Source organism: Chrysochloris asiatica, unplaced genomic scaffold, assembly GCF_000296735.1.
Source record: "Chrysochloris asiatica unplaced genomic scaffold, ChrAsi1.0 scaffold00116, whole genome shotgun sequence".
NCBI classification, from domain to species: domain Eukaryota; kingdom Metazoa; phylum Chordata; class Mammalia; order Afrosoricida; family Chrysochloridae; genus Chrysochloris; species Chrysochloris asiatica.
In genome coordinates this window covers 8,748,303-8,769,256 of record NW_006408634.1, presented here as the reverse complement: position 1 = coordinate 8,769,256, position 20,954 = coordinate 8,748,303, and the positions used below count along the sequence as shown (strand labels likewise).

Below are 20,954 nucleotides of genomic sequence, written 5' to 3'. Positions count from 1 at the left end.
TCATATGCGGGAACCAAGACGTTCGTGTGACTTGCTTTATTGTGGTGCTCTGGGATCCAAACCTGCCGCATCTCTGAGGGTTGTCTGTTAAGAAATGAAATATCAACGGCAGCTTCCTTGATCCACTTTCCTTCCCATCACAGTCAACTCGTCAGCATTTCCTCTGGGTCAGAGTTTGAAAAGGTCTTGAGTCTGAATGTTCTGATCCGATCAGTAGCTCCTTCCCCGGTCCTACCCACCACTTGCTTTTTCTCGGATCCTGGAATGAGATGCTCTCCCTACTGGTCTCTGCTTCCACTTTTGCTTTCTGAGCACCCAGAGGCAACCGTCTGTAAAGCATCGAGAGTCAGTCAGCTGCCGTCACTGCCCCTGTTAACTACCTCCCAGTGACTTCGCTGCACACATGGGTGAATAGAGGTTCCATTACTACTGTACTGTAATTTTTGTGTGTGTTATTAATCTATATAAGCTTCATTCCTTTCTCCTAAGTGTGAGGGTGGAGTCCTGGTGTAGAACTATAGGAAAAGCACTAGACCAGAAGGTTGTTTGAACTTCAAGGTTGGCAGTTCAAATTCACCAGCCGTTCCTTGGAAACCCTAAACGGTCTCTGAGTCAGAACCTACCCTAGCACATTTAACACCAACTCTGGATAACTGAAGTGGACTAGTTAACATCCCTATACTTGAGATTCCTCCTCTGTAAATTGCACATAGTAATAGTACTACCTTGATAGAGTTGTTAAGAGGTTGAACTGAGAGAAAGCAATTACACCCAGTGCTAGGACTGTTAGGGGGTAAGCATTCAACGAACACTCACCACCACAAAACTGTCAAATATCCTGTGTGTGGTGATGCTGGGAGCTAGGCTGCCGATTCCTCTAATAGCAGAGTCACCCATGGTAGGCAAGTTTCAGCTGACCTTTCAGACTAAGACCAGGAAGAAGAATCTGGAGATGTATTCTGAAAATCAGTAAAAATTCTGAATACTGGTAGAACATTGATACAGTTCCAGAATATGAGCCCCTCAGGTTGAAAGGGCGTCCTGGTGTGGCGCTGTGGGTTAATGCACCAGACTGCAAAGCCATTTGAACTGCAAGGTCGGAGGTTCAAGCTCACCAGTTGTTCCTTGGAAACCCTATGCAGGGTCGCTATGGGTTGTAACTGACTCGACGGCATTTCACAACAGGTTAAAAGATAATCAGAATTGACTAGGGAAGAGCTGTCTCCTCAAAGTCAGAGTCAATGTTAATTATCTGGATGGAGTAGAGCTTTTGGGACCTTCTGTGATAATACTTAATTGAAGAGAGCAGCTGACATCACATTTGGTAGTTTTAGAGAAAATGGAAGCCTCGATGAGATGGATCAACACTGGCTGCAATAGTGCTGAGGATGGTGCAGGTCTGGGTCATGTTTCATACTGTTGCTCATAGTGTTGCTATGGGTTAAACCCAGTTAGCACCTAGCAACAAGAACATGGACTGTATGAAGTGTGAATCTAGGAAAAGTGGAAGTTGTCAAAAATGAAATTGAATGCATTAAGATTAATATCGTTGGCATTGATGACCTGAAATGGACTGGTATTAGACATTTTGAATCTGACCTTCATATGGTTTACTATGCCAAGGAGACATTTAAGAGGGATGGTGTCACATTCAACATTAAAAAGAACGTCTTAAGGACTATCTGGAGGTACAGTGCTGTGTGTGATTGCTGGATTAGCGTAGTGGGACCTGCAGTGGACTTCATCACAACAGTTCTGAGGACAGCACAGGTCAGGGTGGTGTTTGGTTCTGTTGTACACAGGAACCAACTTGTGATGCTGTAGGATAAGCGCAGGACTGCAAGTTTAATTTGAACCAGAAGGTAAGTGGTTCGAACTCATCACTTGTTCCTCAGAAACACTATACTGGGTCACTACGAATCAGAACCGACTCAGCAGCACTTAACAAGATTGACCTTTTCTTAGAGCTTTACAATTTTAGTACTTAACATTTAGGTTTTTGATTCATTTGAGTTTATATTTTTTTATATGATCTAAGATTCAATGTTTCTCGTTTTACCCATGACCTCAGTCAACCAGGATCAAAAACATTTCCAAAAGCTAAAAAATAGTCTCATTTGATCGTTTTATAAGAATAACTTCTACCCTTCCTTGGCAACCACAGGTCTGTGTAAAAATTACATCAGTGTAATTTTATTTATCAGAATTTTATGTAAATGAAATACTACATGTAGTCTTCTAAAAGTATGAAGAAAAAGTTCTTTCCCTTTTGGCAAGTGGGAAAGTTAAATTTAATGCTGATTTTATCCTTACACTTAAAATGCCCATCAATGAGTTAAAGTACATCTGTTTACAGAACTCCAACTGGCTGGTTGCGGAAGGGATAACATAGTCCAGTTCTCCAAATGTGTCTAGAGACAGGATCCATCCTTTGAATAAGGTTTCCATTCTCTTTGAGCAGGATGAGACTTTGGTACTAACTTTGAGGACTCTGAAAGGGGAAAAGAACTACAGAGGAAAGTGCTGGAATTGAGGGTAATGTGTCAAACCAGACTTTGGGAACATGGTTTGCTTTCCTAGTCTGTTCCCGTAAGTACAATGAAGCTGAGCACAGGGGTGCGCAGGGCAGCAGGAGTTCTGGGGTATACGTCCATTAACACATGGTGGGGATGTCAATTAAGACCACTGAGTGCCACTTTTTTTTGAGCGCCACTGTTCTTCCGTAAGTCGGCTTCCAGAGTCTTTTCTGATCTTAAACTAATCACAGTCCCCAAGGATTCGACAAACAACTGATTTTGGTCTACGTACAGGTTCCACATGTACACAATTCCAGAATTCCCATTCTTCACAATGTTTCCCATAATTTGTTACTATCAGCACATTTGAATATTTTTGCATAGTCAATAAAACATCTTTCTGGTGTTCTAACCTCTAACTTTGGAACCTTGTTTGGTTTCTCAGCATGTTTTAAACCCATTGAATTCAACTTGGCCTCAGTAGAGGAAGAGGTAAAGAATGGTATCCATGCCAACCAGAAGCGCATTTTACCGGGTACAATTCTGGAAGTTGTGGAAGCAACCTCAGAGTTTTTTCCCGCAGGTGGGTGGTCTTTGAGGTGGGCTACTGAATAAAAGGAGCCCTGGTATGGTGCTGTGGATTAACATGCTGGATTGCAAAATCAGTTTGAACAGCAATGTTGGCGGTTCGAACTCATCAGTCGTTCCCCGGAAACCCTATGTAGGGTCAGAACCGACTCAATGGCACTTAACAACTAAACAAAAACTTCAGTAGGGAACCCATTTGATACATGGTGCTTATGTGCTGTGGAGTTGATTCCAACTCATAGCGACCCAGTATAGGAGTTCTGGTGTGGCACTGCAAGCTAATGCGCTGGACTGCAATGCAAGTTTGGTTTGAACCTCAAAGTCAGCAGTTCAAGCTCACCAGCCGCTCCTGGGAAACCCTATGCATCAATTCTACGATGTTCCTTATTCTCTGTTCAACTTTCACATGCATATGAGGTTATTGAAAATACCATGGCTTGGGTCAGGTACCACCTTAGTCCATAAGCTGACATCTTTGCTCTTAAATCTTTTAGAAAGGTCTTATGCAACATATATGCCTAATGCAATATGTCCTTTGATTTCTTGACTGCTGCTTCCATGAGTGTTGATGGTTGATCCAAGAAAAATTAAGTCCTTGACAACTTCAATCTTTTCTCCATTGATAAGAATGTTTATTGGTCCAGTGGTGAGGATTTTTGTTTTCTTTACATTGAGATGCAATCCATACCAAAGGCTATGGTCTTTAATCTTCATCAGTAAATATTTTAAGTTCTTGGGGTTATTTTAACTTCTTGGGGGTTTCAATTCACTGAAACAACTCACAGAGATCCCCAAAGTGCTCTATTTATGATTACAGCTTTATGACATCAAAACGGGACATAAATGAAGGGATGTATAGGGCAAAATCCAGAAGGTTTTCCAGTGCCAAGATCGTACGTGCCACAAAGAGTTGTGTTACTATCCCACTCATCTGTCAGTTTGTTATACTGTGGTGGCTTGTATTTTGCTGTGATTCTGGAAGCTATCTATGCTTCACATACCAGCATGGTCACCCACGGAGGACAGGTTTCAGTAGAACTTCCAGACTAAGATTAGGAAGAGCAGAGACAAACCACTTCTGAATGATTAGCCACTGAAGTCCTTATGAATTGCCGCAGAAAATTGTGGATATAGTGTCTGGTGTTGAGATCCTCAGGTTTGAAAGGCACTCAGAATCGACCTTAATGACTTGGATGGAGCAAAGCTTTCAGAAGTTTCATTTGTTGGTAGGGCACAATTATCACTGTTGGTTGGTGGTTATGTGCCCTGGAGTTGGTTCCGACACTTAGCGACCCTGTACAGGGTTTTTGAGGCTGTAAATCTTTACGGGAGCAGAAAGCCTCATCTTTCTCCCCCAGAACAGCTGGTAGTTTTGAACTGCTGACCTTGTGGTTCACAGCCCGATTCGTAACCACTACGCTACCAGAGTTCCTTATCACTAAACATAGGTAAACGTCTCTCTGGTATTCTCAGCTGCCTTTGGGTACCTGCTTTGCTCTCTGTTTCTGCAAAAGACACTGAGCTTGACCACGGGAGTGCACTGGTATCTCGTGGCCGAGCCTCGGCACACACCTATCCCTGGTTGAATGTTGCGAAGGGGAAGCCCAGGAACCCAGCGCTGTTTCAGTAAGAAAAGATGGCAAAGCCTGCATTCCAGCCAGCTCGGTGGGCTGCCCATTCCAGCCTCTCGGTCGCGCGTTTGTACGTGGGATCGCGCGCCCAGGTACGGAACCGGAAGTCGTCTGTGGAAGCGCTTTCTCCAGCTTTCCCGCCTGGAGTGTTTGAGGTGGACCATTGAAGGGGCTTCACTCGGAAACCGTTACCCAGCTGATGAATAGGTATCTTTAATAGAGAGATTTGCCAGGTTGTCGCCACAACGGCTTATTGTGTAAAGTTACTACATGAATTGGGACGGCCGAAGGGAGCCGCTGGCCTAGCGGATATCGGGGGCGATAGTTCCGGCGTAGCTCCGCGGAAGTGAGCGGATGGAGCGTGGTCCCCAGGAATTCTGGACCCCGGGGCGCCCTTTCCCGCGTGGTCAGGGCATCAGGAAAGGGTGGGGCCGGCATTGGGACCCGAGGGGGAGTTTGGCCGCCAGGGGGATGGGGCTGTGGCGGGTCATCCCCTGTGTGTACCTGGGATCCCTTTTGGGAGAAGAAAGCGCGACTCCAGAGGCGCGTTTGTTGATAACTGCTGTGGAGTCAGTTCTGACACACAGCGACCCTACATGGGGTTTCCGAGAAGTGACTGGTGAGCTTGAACCGCCGACCTTAAGGTCCAGTGCTTATCCATCAGCGCAACACCAGAGCATTGGGTGTAAGGAAATTGGGAGAGACACAAACTTGTGAGCTGCAGTTGGCTGGGGCGACAGTGACCCGGAAGTTTTTGTAGGAGATAGGGTCAGACTGGGAGCAACCATTCCCATCCCCTGGTTCGGTTAAGGTGGGGAGTCCTTACTTAGCCCTGCTTTCCTGGGTCCTCTTTGGATGCCAGGACTTGCTTTGCATGTCAAGATTTGGTTGTTTGGGATTGGGACTGAGTTGTTTTGTTTTGTTTCCCTGAGTGGCATCAGGTCAACTTCTCTGGAACCTGCATTCTAGTGTGTGATTGGAGGAAGGTGCCCACTCTGCTTTGTGACAGAAATGTTACTTACTTTTAGTGGGGCTGGCTTTTTGATGACTCCACTTTGCCTGTGTGCTTTTGCCTGGAGTAGCCAAAACGTGGCACTCTACAGATAGTGTTTAGTCCCAGTAAGGATTGTTAACTCTTTTAGCAAGACATACAAGTATCACCACTATTCTCAGTTCATCACAAGCCCTAAGTCGTGGGACTATTGAGAGGTAAACCTGAAATTGTTTCTGTTATGTGGTGGGAGTTCAGTAAGTGTTAGCTTTTATATCTTTATAACGATACACTTGTGGCCCTGTTGTTAAGTGCCTTCAAGTCAGTTCCAACCCATAGCGACCCTGTGTAGGGTTTCTGAGGAGCAGCTGGTGGGTTTGAACTGCCGACCTTGCAGTCCAGCACATTGTACTGCAGGCTTTGAGCTAGAAGAAAAGTGAATCTTTACTGAATATCAGCTAGCTGGCAGGGCGGACTGTATTCTGTTGCCCCAGAAACTGCCCACACTCTTCTCTAGTATGACATCTGAGGCTCTTTGTTTGGTTGCTTTTAAAAAAGAGCCTTCTTACTTGAAATTTGGCAATTTTTATCCTGATATCCAGATTCCTGGTAAGGTGCTACAGACTAGTAACTGCAAGGTCGGCGGTTCAAACTCACCAGCTGTTCCTTAAAAACTCTGCATAGGGTCACTCTGAGTTGGAACTGACTCATCGCCACTTATCTGAGACAGAGATGGACTCCGAGTCCAAAGTGCCTGTTTCATTCCCAGGTCCACCTCACTTTCCTTCCTGTCCAGACAAGACTTTGACGAGAAAGGGAGGACTTGTGGCTCCCGACAGACCACTTCTGGGTGGGTGCCACTTACCTTCCACATTCCTGCAGTTTCTCATCTGCTCCAGATGGCTGAATTTCCTTTAGTTATTCTTGACATTTTGCGCCCTCCAATATACTATTTGAGAATTGGAGCCTAGTCTTCTGTCCCACGTACTGGACCCTGTTGTGAGAAGAGAGCACCTACAAGGGACTGTTATTAGCCCAGGTCACTGCTTTCATTTAAAATACCAACATTATTGCCCAAGCAACATTTAAATCTTATACCTGAAGTACCAGAATTTATTAGGCAAGTGTTCTGTAGAACTGAGCAGAACTGTCTTTCAGTGTTTCAAAAGGTTGTAAACCTTTACAGAAGCTGACTGCCACATATTTCTCCTGTGGACGGACTGGTGGGATTAAACTGATGACCTTTCTATTGCAACCAGGCATTTTAATCATGGCACCACCAGGTTTTTTGGCACCCTCATTAAAAAATTCCTCATTCAGCATTCCCTCCTTTTGATCAAGGGATTTTATAGAGAATTTGTGATGATTTTATTTACCACTTAATGGAAAGGGGGTTTCTTCTGTATGGACTTTCATGTGATGATTTTGGATGACAGCTTACTTATCAAGCCATTAAATCCCAAGGTGCTAATAATATAAAAGGGGTTGTTGTTGTCAAGTGCCGTCGAGTCTATTCTGACCCTTAGCGACCCTGTATAGGGTTTCCAAGGAGCAGCTGGTGAGCTTGAAACGCCGACCTTGCAGTTCAAACGGCTTTGCAGTCTGGCGCATTAACCCACAGTGCCACACCAGGCACCCATGCATTATATAAGCTCTTCACTATGTCATAGCTTTAGCGTTTAGTTTCAGTGGTTTCCTTACATGATGGTCTTTGTGTGGCAAGACCACATTTGAAGAAAAAGCTGTCTTTTGAAGAAGATCTGCTTAAAGAATGATCTCGAAAATCCTCTGAAATATGAGTACTTCCAGTATACATTATTCTTTGGATGGACATCATATTAGTTCTTTGGGTAACAGTATTTGTTAACAATTTCATACAGCATTGACAATTTCCTACAGATATTTGAATGGTTCCATGTATCTTTAGTCCAGTTAACAAGATAGCCACTATCTATGTCCTAATCTTTTTGGACAAAAAGCTCTCTAAGAAAGTGATCAGAATGCTTAGCATTAAACATTTTTCATTTATAACCATTCTATTGCTTCAACAGTCTTGTATATTTTAATTGACCCCACCATCCTAGTGCTTGAAATCACATACGTGTTCAGGGGCCTCCATGATCTAATATTCTGAGACGCATGTTACTCGTGTTACTTTTGTAGTCCATTAGTTTTCAGAAGATACCTCATGACTCCCCTGGAAAAAAACGTGTTTCTGACTGTTTTAGCATGAGCTCCTATATAGCTCCAGTGGCTAAGCACTCCAGTACTAATTTGAAGGGTGACAGCTCAAGCCCACCCTGACATTCCTTGGAAGATCTCCCTGGCAGTATGCCTGCAAAACATCACAGCCTTGAACTCCTATGGAACAGTTCTACTCTGCACACCGTGAGTTAGAATTGACTCAGCCGTAGGTAACACCACCACCAAGACAGTGTTAGGACTGCAGTCCCATGAACTCAAGTCCTGGCCAGGGTGTGTGAGGAGCTGCTAACGATGACATTGTTCCTAACATCACCTGTCTCCTCTAGTCCACTTAAGTCCAGCACTGTGACTGATAGGGTCATGTGACATACACACACAGCAGTGGGAAGTGGTGTGTTGTCTTTGCAGAAGTCCTTGTGAGACTTGTAGGGATACAGTTCACACATCCAAACTCTTGAGTACAGCGACATAGGGGTTGAATGCAGCTGGAACCTGGGACTGTGGGAGGCAGACACTGAATGCTGCATGCCCTGAGTTGTCAGAGGCTCTTTCTCCACAGGCATGAGGCTGCATTCTGTTTTCTGTGTGACCCGAGTATCCGAAACTGACCTGGAACATGAAGATTGAATCTGAATTTGAGAGGCACGAAGGGAGCTGTGGATTTTGACAGGGAACAGATTTGAGGGCTCAGAGGCCAGAAATGGGTAAAGATTGAAAATCTAGAGACCCAGACTAGACTGATTGTGTGACTGTGGAGGGGCTGAGAGGGGAGCATCTCTGCTGAAGGGATCTGGGTATTGGTCAGGCATTAAAGGATCCAGGAGCATCAAGTCCATTCTCCCCATCCCATAGGTCTGCATGCATGGAAACGAGGAACTTTCATAATTGAGTTAAGAGCAAGTCACCCCAGGCAGCAGAGATCCATGTGGGGATGAAAGTAACTTCCAGCTGACTCTGAGCCTGAATTTCAAGAGCGCTGTGGATTGACTCTTTGACCATTTATCTGCCTGATTTTTCTGTTGTGGAAGAACGGAACTTGGGAAGATTTGGGCTTCAAAACAAAAGGACGATATGGGTACCAGGAAGAAATGGAATCACATACATAAGGCAAAAGGTAAGAGTTAGTAAGGTTCTGGAGAGGGGAAGAGGGGGACAAGGCTCCAATTTCAGGTCAGAATGCACTAGTGGCCACAGCTGATGAAGGTGGTTACTTGCTTCTGTCTCCTGATCAGAACTCCTTCAGGTGCATTATGGGACGTGTGCTTTCTCACAGCTTCTCTTCCCACAGGTTTCTCCTCTAAGGCAGTTGACTGGCACCCAGGTGAGAAGAGGAAGCCCAAAGTACTGGTGAGTTGAAATTCCTTATTTTTCTGAAATGTTGCCTCACTTACTTTGACACATACACACACACAGAAAAAAAAACCCACCTTATTTTCTCTGTTCTGGGAAGGGAGAAGGTATAATTTGACATATTAGAATGAATTCTGTACTCCTGTATTTGTTAAAAAATTAAATGTTGTTGTTGTTAGGTGCCATCGAGTCAGTACCAACTCTAGAGACCCTATGCATAACAGAACGAGACATTGCCTGGTTCTGGGCAATCGTTGCTACACCTGATCCCGTTGCTGTTACCACTTGGCCAGTCCATCTTGTTGGGGGTCTTCCTCTTGTTCTCCAACCCTCCGCTTTGCCAAACATGATATCCTTCTGCAGTGACTGGTCCCTTCTGATAATATGTCCAAAGTATGAGAGATGAAGCCTGGCCTTCCTTGCTTCCAAGGAACATGCTGCTGTACTTCTTCCAACACAGTTCAGTTTCTTCTTTTGGCAGTCCATGTGACTTTCAGTATTCTCCTCCAGCACTGTAACTCAAATGCATCAGTTCTGCAGTCTTCCTTATTCACTGTCCAGCTTTTGCATGCATATGAGGTGATTGAAAATACCATGGCTTGAGTCAGGCACATATTAGTCCTCAAACTGACATCTTTGCTCTGGAATCTGGAATCTGAATCATTTTGTAGACTTCTAGGGTTGTTTACTTACATTATTTAATTGTTGTTGTTAAGTGCTGTTGAGTTGGTTCCAACCCATAGTGACCCTGTATAGGATTTCTGAGGAGTGGCTGCTGGATTTGAACCACCGACCTTGCGGTTCAAATTGTTAAAGAAACAGATAACCAGGCCTTTCTTCGGAGGTGCCAGTGAATGGCTCTGAATCACCTTGTGATCCAGCGCATTATCCTGCAGCGCCACATAAATTTTGCATATTGGAAATATATATAGTGAACACTTCTGTACTGCAAGTGGATAAATTATAAAACAAATGTCTTTTGAAATTATACCTCAATAAAGTATTTGTAGGAATCTCAGTGGTGGAGTGAATAAGCATTCTGCCGTGAACCAAAAGTGCCGTGTGACCCACCATCTGCTGTGCAGGAGGGAGATTTTGTCTGGAAACCCTCTGAGAAAATTCTACTCTGTGATGGTGGGCTGTTTTGAATCAGAATCTAGTCTGTGGTAACAGATGACAATATTATTGTTTTCAAAAATTTAAATTTTCTATAACAGTGATATCACTAGGGTATGTGTCAATCATCACACAGTGCGGTAACCTGTCACCTCATTCCCTGTCAGGGTGTTGGCTGGTAGGATACATCGCCTTCCAGTGAGTGGAGAGGTGGGCCTCAACCTTGGGAAATAGTAGAGGAGAGGTGCTGTGGGGATTCATGGAGCGGTAGGTTTGTGCAGTTAGGAACTTGGCCTTCTTGGTAGCAGCCAGTAACTGGGTTTTGTGGTAGGTGAATACGAGGTTTCCAGTGTGGGTGACAGGAACCCTAGTGAAGCTGCTGTCTGTTAAGCAGCAGGATGTGCTTTGTGTATCATTGGTGTTCCTCATAGATTTTCACACACAGTTTAAATTGGTTCAAAAGAACTTGCTATGAAGAAATGTTCTCTCTGAAAAGAATTAGATGAACTTCTTCAGGTGAAGGCTCTTTCAGGTTGCTAGTGAACGTCCTCTCAATGGGAAAAGTGATAGCGACTACTGGTGCATTGATTTATCATGTATTCTAGGAACCAGTTACATTTGAGGATGTCACCGTGGTCTTCACGGAGGCAGAATGGAAGAGACTGAGCTCTGAGCAGAAGAACCTCTACGGAGAAGTGATGCTGGAGATTTACAGGAATCTGCTCTCGTTGGGTGAGGATATGCTGTCTTCTCTTCCTTTATTAATTCAGTAGATACTTATTGGCTGCCCTCTATGTGCCAAAGGACCCCTGGAGCCTCAGTGGTTTAGAGTGACCCTGCTAAATGAAAAGTTGGAACCCAGCCGCCTACATGACATTGTTGTGGCCATTACTTCCAGATAGATTTATAGCGTTGGAGTCCCTCTGTGGCCGTTCTGTTCTGTTATACAGGATCACTGAGTCACAGCAGACTGCATGACATTTAAGTTTGTGGGGGTGTTTTTTCCACTGTCTGCCAGAGGTTCCTGGGATGGTGCTAACTCTGCGCTCAACTGTTAACCTGTAGCTTGGTGATTCAGAGCCATCCACTGGCACCTCCGAAGAACGGCCTGGTTATCTGTTTCTCTAACAATTCCAACCAATAAAATCCTTTGGACCAGATAAATAATTTACAAAGGGAAATAAAAGTGAACCCTATGGAGTTATTCTATTCTGGAACAAATGGGTTGGCTGTAAGACGGGATTAAAAGTATGTCAATGGGTGGGTTTGGTTTAGGTTTTTTCCCTGTGGATCAGATGATGCTGTAGACACTTAGACCGTATTAGCACAAGTAATACTTAGTAACCCCTGTCCTAACTGGGCTTACCTTCACATATAAGGAGACAAGACAACGAACGGTGAACCTTATATACAAAGGAATTTGAAGAAGTTCTTGGAATGGAATGGAATTAAAAGGTGAAAATATCTTAAAATCTACTATACAGCTACATTCGTCTATACAACCTAGTGCTGCTATAATGACAGACACATAGATTAATTGAAGAGAAATGAAAGCCCAGAACTTAATCCATCCATATTCAGACAGCTGGTCTTTGAAAAAGTGCTGAAACACATTAATTAGGGAGGAGATATTCTCTTTGACAAAGTGCTGGCCAAAGTGGATATACATTTGCAGAAGAATAAAATGCTATCCATCTCTCACACCACGTATCACAACAAACTTAAGGTGGATCAAGGACCAAAATGTAAAACCCAGAACTCTAACGATCCCGTATGAAAAGTAGGGTGATCCTAATATGTGGCATAAATACACCATGAATCGTAACTGAGAGTATACAAAGAGCAGAAGACAGACTCAATTACTAGTACCTGCAAAAAATTCAACACATGTGCATCAAAACACCGCAAAGAAATGGTAGATGTCTAACCAGTTCAAGAATCACATATGAGGAAGAACTGATGGTACTAAAGGAGAAACCCAAGCTTCACTGAAACCATAGTGTAAGGATTTGACTCCAGGATTTGATGAAATACAAATTGAAATGTTTCAACAAACTGATGGAACACTGGAAGCACTCACTTAAGCTATACCAAGAAATTTGGAAGATAGGTGTCTGGCTAAGAGATTGAAAAAGATCCATATTTCTGCCTATTCCAAACAGAAGTAACCCAATGGAAATAGGAAATCATCCAACAATATCATTAATCTCATGTGCAAGTAAAGTTTTACTGAAGATAATTCAAAAACAATGACAAGAGTACATAGAGGGGGAAACTGCCAGACATTCTACTCAGATTCAAATGAGGACGTGGAACTTGTGTAATCATTGCTTATGTCATATGAATCATGGCTAAAAGCAGAAAATACCAGAAAGATGTTTACCATACAACAGCAGAAAGAAGCCAGGATGGTGAGATGTCGTCTCTCATACATTGGACATGCTCTTTAAATGATGGGCCAACAATAAAGAATAGCCCAATCAGATAAATTGACACAGTGGCAAAAACATTGGGCTCAAACATAATCATAATTTTGAGGATAGCGCGGACTGGACAGTTTTCTGTTCTGTTGTGCATAGGGTTATTATGAGGAGGAATTGACTTGACAACACCTAACAACAAGTGTACTCAATGGATAAAGACAACTCGTTTCAATAAAGAGTGTTGGGAAAATTGGATATTCCCATGCAGGAGACTGAAATAGAATTCATACCTGCTACTTTATGTAAAAGGAGCTCTGGTAGCATAGTTACGGTTACGAATCGGGCTGTGAACCGCAAGGTCAGCAGTTTGAAACTACCAGCTGTTCCGCAGGAGAAAGATGAGGTGTTCTGCTCCGGTAAAGATTTACAGCCTTGGAAACCCTATACAGAGTTGCTATGAGTCGGAAACGACTCCACGGCACATAACAACAACTTTGTGTAAGGTCTCCTAGTGTGCCACTGTAGGATCAGCACTGGACTTTGAACCACAAGGTCAGCTGTTCAAACCCATTAGCTACACCTTGGAAATCCTTTACAGGCTCATTATGGATCAGAAACGACTCAACAGCACTTAACAACAACAACCCTACATAAGGACTCCTGGTGTGGTGCTGTAGGAGCCGCACTGGACTGCTTACTACAAGGTTGGTGGTTCAAACCCACCAACTGCTCCTCAAAACCCTATACAGGGTCTCTATTAGCCAAAACTGACTCGACAGCATTTAACAACAATGATCTTACATAAAAACAAATTTAAAATGGACTAAGTATCTCAATGTGCAAAGTAAAACTATCAAATGTAAGAGCAATACGATTTAGCTTAGCTTTTTATCAATGGATTGACTAGCATAGTGCTGTCAAGTCGGTTTTGACTCATAGCAACCTTATATAGGGTTTCTGAGGAATAACTGGTGGGTTTGAACAGCTACTTTGTGGCTCCAATCCACCTTTCGGTGCAGGGCTTATCCTACAGAGCCACACCAGGAGAGTGCAGGCATGACCTCCATGTCATAGGAACTGGCTTTGGACTAATTTTGAGTTTGAATCTCCTTCCCCCTTGAGAAGTCAGAGCAAGTCAGATATGGCCCCCACAAGATTTTTGCAGTCTTATTTTGGAAGCTGTGCTGAAACCTGACCACCATGGGAGACCCTGCTAGTATTTAAATATACTATATTTTAAATATATGCATCTCTGTGCAGCCGTCTTATCACTCTGTGTTAATGTGGTTTGGAGTAATATTCATACGGCATGGTCTTTATCAAGACAACGTAACTGCTCAGATGGGGACTGTCCACGCTTGGTGTTTGATATTCCTGTTTTCCACCCACTGGTTGATCTCACCTCAGGTGAACTGTATGTGAAGTGAGCATTTACAAAGTGAAGGCAGAACCATAACCATATCTGGCAAGTATTAATGTACGCAAGGAGAATCTTCTACAAGATTGACACCACAAGTCCTCTGAACCCAGAGGCTGTAGTACAGTACGAAAAAGATGTTCAACTTCTTAAAAGTAAAGTGGTTGACAGAGAAGCAGTGATGCCTGAGATGGAGGCAGAGACGATGACGTGGAGAGATGGAGCAGCTGGGGACTTTAGACACAGAGAGGGAGAAGGGGCTGTGTGTGATGGCGGGGGGAAGGGGGGCAGGCTTGTAGGATATACTCTTTGATTGGTTGATGATGCATGGAGGGGATTGTAACCATGGTGATGAAATGATATACAATAGGATGAATGTAAAAGTAATTTTCTCCCATGTAAACTATCACTTATTTCACAATAAAACATTAAAAAAAAAAAGAATGCTAAGAATGAGTGGATAGCTATGACAAAATAAATTCACTCTAATGTTCCAGTCTTTCTAAGCTTTCTGATTTAAAAAAAAAAAAAGTAAAGTGGTTGACAGTGTTAAGGTGTGTGTGTCTCATCTGTTTGACCACTCTAAAATAGAGGACCTCTATGCCATTAGCTTTTCTCCATGGAACCCGTCTGTACATGATGAAGCCCGAGAGAAGACGCTGACTTTGAAGAACAGCACAAGAAAAGTGTCCGTGTTGTGGGCCTGTCGTGGGTAAAGCCTGGCTCAGTTCAACCTTTCAGTAAAGAACCGAAGACAGTGGCAACCTAAGAGGTGGAGAATCTGGTGCCCTGCGTACTTTCCTGCTGGACTCTGGCCTAGTTAAAGCTGACCAATGGCAAAGGACCGCCTGAAGAGTAAAACTGAATAATGACTGAGATCAGTGTTTTCCATCTATGCTTAGCTTCCAACAGCAGGTTTTGGAGACCTCTCTTTAAATAATGCATTACTTCTGTCAGAAGTGTCTTCAGGGTGGTTATCTAGTTCAGTACTCCAAATTGTTGAGGACCTTGAGTCTTAATGTTTTTCTGAATACAACACTAAAGTAAGTTGCATTTATTGAAACGAATACTAGTGTAGGAAGAGTCCAACGCTACTTAATGGTTTTTTAAATCAGTGGTTTCGGTTGTACATATGTGTTAGGTTGTGGAGAGAGCCAATTCCATAGCTCAGCACTTTGAAGCAGATCATTTGAAGCTCAGTTCTCAGCCTGCTGTCTGACTGATTTATAAACCGCTGTCACTGAGGGTACCTAATAGTTGAGGGAGAGGAAACCAGACACTTACTCATAGTTTTGTTTTTTGTTTTTTTAAAGCAAATTACACTGTATTTTTATGGTGGGAGGGAGAAACAGTGTTAAAATGGTTTCTAATGAAGTCAAGAATTTAAATGATGAATGACTAATGTGTTAGTAGAGACAAAATAAACTAATAAATGATTAGAAAAAAAAAAGTTGCTATTGAAGCTACTTCTGTACAAACAGAATCCTCATAGTTGAGTCACTGGTTTGGAGGGTTAGGGTAATGGTCTCATGGGACAGCCCAGTGAATTGGCCTAATGATGTTTTTAGTGTTTCTGTTCTTCCTCCCAGTTCTATCTAATGTGCCTGGGGCCTTAGAAGTTTGCACGTGGCCCTCTAAGGCACAACAGTTGGTTTTTATTTGCCTGAAGCAACAGAGGGAAAAAGAGTCAGGGATCTGAGGAGGATGTAGACTGGGTGACTAATTGCCTTCATGAATAACGGCTTTGTTTGCCATGAGACCACAAATGGATGGTGCCTGGCTACCAGTATTGTTGAGTGCCATGAGTCGGTTCTGACTCTTAGTGACCCTGTGTAGGGTTTCCAAGGAGGGGTTGGTGAACTTGAACCACCGACCTTGCAGTCCAGCACATTAACCTGAAGCGCACACCAGGACTCTCTGGCTACCATTAGTGAATGTTTTAATATAAGATTCTATAGAATTCTGATCAAAAGGGGGACATGTTAGAATAGAATTCCATATTCTCAACCTCTAAAGAGCTCTCATGCACTGAAGAACAGATATTTTGCTTATATGCTTCCAGATTCTGATGCTCAGTGGCAGCCTGTCTTTAATACACCGCTTAACTGTGAGAACAGTGTGTGTTCTGTGTGGCCATGGCAGTGGATCATCCGATCCAGAAGAGAAGCAGAGTGTGCTGTGGGGAGAGCAGCTAATGTCAGAATTGTCAAAAATAGAGGAGGGTGAAGGTTGGTCTGACCTCCGCCTCATGGGAATGAGCTTTGGCTGTTCCTGCTGATTATTCCCTCTGAAGCCACCTGACAGAGAAACTCTATACCATTGGCCCATTTATAACAAGAACGTCCATGAAGGAGCGTTCCACCTGGGTCCCAGAACTGTTGATTCCAAGTAATAGCAATGTGTTGTGGCAGTAACCATCGGTGAGTCTGTGGGATAGAGGGTTTTAGTAGAAGGTAAAGGCTAAACATAATAGAGGCTGTTTACAAGACAGAAGCAGTGTCTGATGCTAACTTGAGAACTTGCTAGTCTGGCTGACATATTGGGGAGCTTTCCAATGTGGATTGTCTGGATTGTAATACCAGAGCCACTGTTGTTGAGTTGAGGCTGACGCATTGAGACCCTTGAGGCCAGAGTCCCGCTGCCCCATTTCAGTCTGTGACTCTTTACAGGAGCAGACTCTTGCAACTTTATCCCGTGGAGCAGCTGGTGGGTTCATGTCACTAACCTGTCGGATAGCAGCTGAGTGCTTTAAGCACCATGCCATCTGGATTGCAAGAGAAAGTGTCATTTATAAAAAATGTAAACTATTGTATTTTTTTTTTTTTTTTTTTCTGGTAAAGATTTTTTTTTTTCCTTAAATGTTTTATTGTGAATTATGTGATAGTTTACATGGGAGAACATTAATTTTACATTCATTCTATCGTATATACCGTCTCATTGCCATGGTTACAATCCCCTCCATTCAATCCTTCCCCCGTACCCCCCAGGTCTTCAGCACACAGTCGCTCTCCCTCTCTGGATCTAAAGTCTCCAGCTGCTCCATTGCTCCACGTCATCATCTCTGGCTCCATTTCAGGCATCACTGCTTCTCTGGGTAGGGTCCCACTCTCTGCTTTTCTCCCATGATGGTCCTAGGGACCTCCACTCCTAGACTGAAAAGTTAATCACTTCCCTCCTTGCTATAAAACATCTACCTTTACATTTTCGACCCTCACAATCAGTCCTGATAACAATTAGTCACTATTGTATCACAAGAGACCCATCTGCATTTCATTGCATCAGCCCCGCCTAGACAGATTGAATACTACTCACTGGGGATTCTACCTTCCTCCAGACCCTCTGGATCTAGGTTCCCTCTTGAAAGCTTGTAAGCCAATCACTTCTTGCCTTTGTAGCCCCCCCGCCCCCATTTTGGGTAGCCAATGTCCAAGTTGCCCATCTCTGTCTACTCTGTGTGTGGAAGGGGGGGTGGGGATGATTCTTGCTGTAAGGACTTGTTCCCTCTTTTGAGCTACTGCTTCCATAGGTGTAGGTCAAGTTCATCAAATTGTATGAAAATACTTTTTTTTTTTTCCTCTTCTTTTTACTTCTGGTTGAGCTCTGATCATCCAGTCATTGAAGCCAGGACAAGTGAGTAGTATCTGCAAGTGTGGGTGTTCTTATGCATATGCCCTCTTATCAGCTGGATGCTTCACTCTCCACTCTAGTGCTCTGTGGATATGTCACTGACTGGGCCCAAGAGTTCCCAGGTCTTGCCACACTGCTGGCCAACCAGGTCTTCACCCGGGTTCACAGGAGTCTATTGAACAAAACAATTGAATAATTGATGGGAAACAAATTGTGTGGTGTGTATTGTCGATTCCAACTGTGGCATAAGATTGTTGACTGCCGTGGAGTGGATTCAAAGTGCATTGGGTTTGAAAACTGTGACCCTTCTGAAGCCCACACCAGGCCTATCTTCGGAACCTCTGATATTTCAGGTAGTTTTTGAGCACTTCCCAGGAACCCCAGCAAGGAGGTGCTATCTGTCAGGCTCAAAAAACAGACACACACAACCTGCCCCATTCACTATTGCTCTAACAGAACTCTTCTCTCTTCAGCAGAACCAAAGCCAGAAACCTACCATTGTTTCTCCTGCCTTCTGACTTTCTTCTGTCAGCAATTCCTCAGCCAACATGTGCTTCAGATCTTCCCAGGCTCCTGTGCGGAACATCCCTCCCATCCAGAGAGTTCTAGCCCAGGGCATCAGAAGCAGCCAGAGCAGCAGAACTGTGATCAGAGCTGCTGGAGTGAAAACACAGCTGGTCAGGAGCGAGAAGACATTTCTAAACCTGCGTGTGGGAGGACAAGGGAGAGAGAGACTTCCAGAGCATTCTGCAGCCCACCCCAAAGACAGTCTGCAAGTTCTCAAGAAGACCACACATGGGTGGAAATGGAAGCCAGCTCAGCCTACAGGATGACGTGTGTAGACGCCAATAAAAAACTGAAGGAATTAGAAACTTCAAGATTTGGAGCATTCAACAATCGAGAGAATGGAGCAGGGTGTGACCTGACGTCAAACTTCATCACAAACCAAAGGTCCCTCTTTTGGAGCCATCCCCATGTTTGCAGTGAGTGTGGCCGAGTCTTTAAGCAGAAATCTAACCTTCTCAAGCACAAGAGGGCACACTCAGGAGACAAACCACATGTGTACAAGGAGTGTTGCAGAAACTTTGCAAAGTCAAACCTCATTATACCCCAGAGTACAAAGCCTTGTGTTTGTGGTGAATGTGGGCGAGGCTTTAAATGGAAGTCATTCCTACACATTCATCAGAGGACACACTCAGGAGAGAAGCCATATGTTTGTAGAGAGTGTGGGCGAGGCTTTAAATGGAATTCAAACCTCTGTGTGCATCAGAGGACACACTCAGGAGAGAAGCCATATGTTTGCACTGAGTGTCTTCGAGGCTTCGCCCAGAAGACCAACCTCATCACACATCAGAGGATACACTCAGGGGAGAAGCCATATAACTGCAGTGAGTGTGGACGAGGCTTTGCCCAGAAGTCCAACCTCATTAAACACCAGAGAACACACTCCGGGGAGAAGCCATATACTTGCACTGAGTGTCTTCGAGGCTTTGCCCAAAAGTCCGGTCTCCTTAACCACCAGAAGATACACTCGGATAAGCCATGTATTTGAAGTGAGTGTGACTGAGGCTTTAAACAAGTTCAACCTTTTTACCCATCAGGGGACACACTTAGGGGAGAAGCCCCTTGAGTGTAAGGATTATGCGTTAGTCTTCCAGTTTAAACATAGACATCAGTGTACTCACTCAGGAGAAGCCCTATGTTTGCTGTGAGTGTGACGAGGCCTGTAGCCAGAAGTCAGACCCCGAAAACATCAGAAGCCTTATACTTGATGTGAATGTGGCTGTGGTTTTAACTGCAGATCACTCCTCCTCCATCAGAGGGCACTGATTAGAATCTGTATGTGCAGGGAAAGTGGACAGGAATTTGGAGAAAAAGCATACTTCAATATGTGTTGGAGAATAGCTGTTGTTTTTGAAAGAAACCGGAGCAGAGGTAATGTGAGGTACTTTAGCAACAACTTGTACCTCTGTTAGTGTTTTCAAGAACAAATTATTTTCTGCTTTGTGTATTTGGTTGAAACCGTGTGTTTCTATAGTGGAAGGCATTTTGAATGAAATGGCAAAACCTTTTGAGGTAATACGGATTTTTTTGCCAAACACGTATTTGGAAAAATGTGTCCTGAGAGGTCTCTGATGAGGGACTGGTGAGATTCCTGCAGCTTTGGAGGTGGCCACCAGATGGCAGCATGTACTAAAAGTGGTATAGCGCCTACTCACTAAACCCCAGTCACGGAAAATAGTCTTTACTATCATTTAAACATTTACCATTTCATTTCAGGTATTTCTCATTGTAATTTCTATCCTTTGTGTATTTATAAACCCTGTACAATAGAGACAACTTGATTACAGTTGTTTTATGATGAGGATCCACCTAATTTCTGAGAACTATATTGAGACAGGAGCTCTGGTAGCGTGGTGTTTACGAGTCGGGCTACCAACCTCAAGGTCAGCACTTTGAAACTACCAGCAGTTCCTCGAGAGAATGATGAGGCGTTCTGCTCCCGTAAAGATATACAGCAGGGTCACTATGAGTCAGAACCAACTCCACTGTATTTAACAACAACAACAACAATAGTAAGACAGGAGTCCTGGTGTGGGGCTGTGGGTTAATGTGCCAGCCTGCAAAGCCATTTGAACTGCAAGGTCAACGGTTAAAGCTCACCAGCTGCTCCTCAGAAACCCTATACAGGGGGTGTTACTATGGGTTGGAATGGACTCGACGACACTTAACAACAACATAGTAAGACAGCATCTCTTTAACTTAATCTTAAAAGGTTTCACTTAGTTGGGAAGAGTCTTTCAAAAGCTGCCCTGGAGACAGTGCAGACCCGGTCATGAGGCCAAGCCCCTGTGGGCCCAAGCGTTGTTGACCGTCCAAGCCATAGGCTCTGAGGATCAGACTCTAGCTACCTAGTAGACATAGCAAACTGTCCCTCATCTGATTATTCAGTAATGCTTGTTAGTAATCTCATACGTGAGCCCTGGATATCCACAGACAAATGTAAAAACCTTCCCTAAAAGCCGAGACTGTAAATTCCAAAAAGGCAAGTCCCCCCCGCCCCAATCCAAAAAAAAAAAAAAGCTAAAG

General features: G+C 43.8%; 2 pseudogenes; both read left to right on the top strand.

The window, feature by feature from the left end:
• The first annotated feature begins 11,011 nt into the window (after positions 1–11,011).
• Positions 11,012–19,694, top strand: LOC102815601 (annotated as a pseudogene).
• LOC102832397 lies at positions 12,647–15,006 on the top strand (annotated as a pseudogene).
• Positions 19,695–20,954: the final 1,260 nt, after the last annotated feature.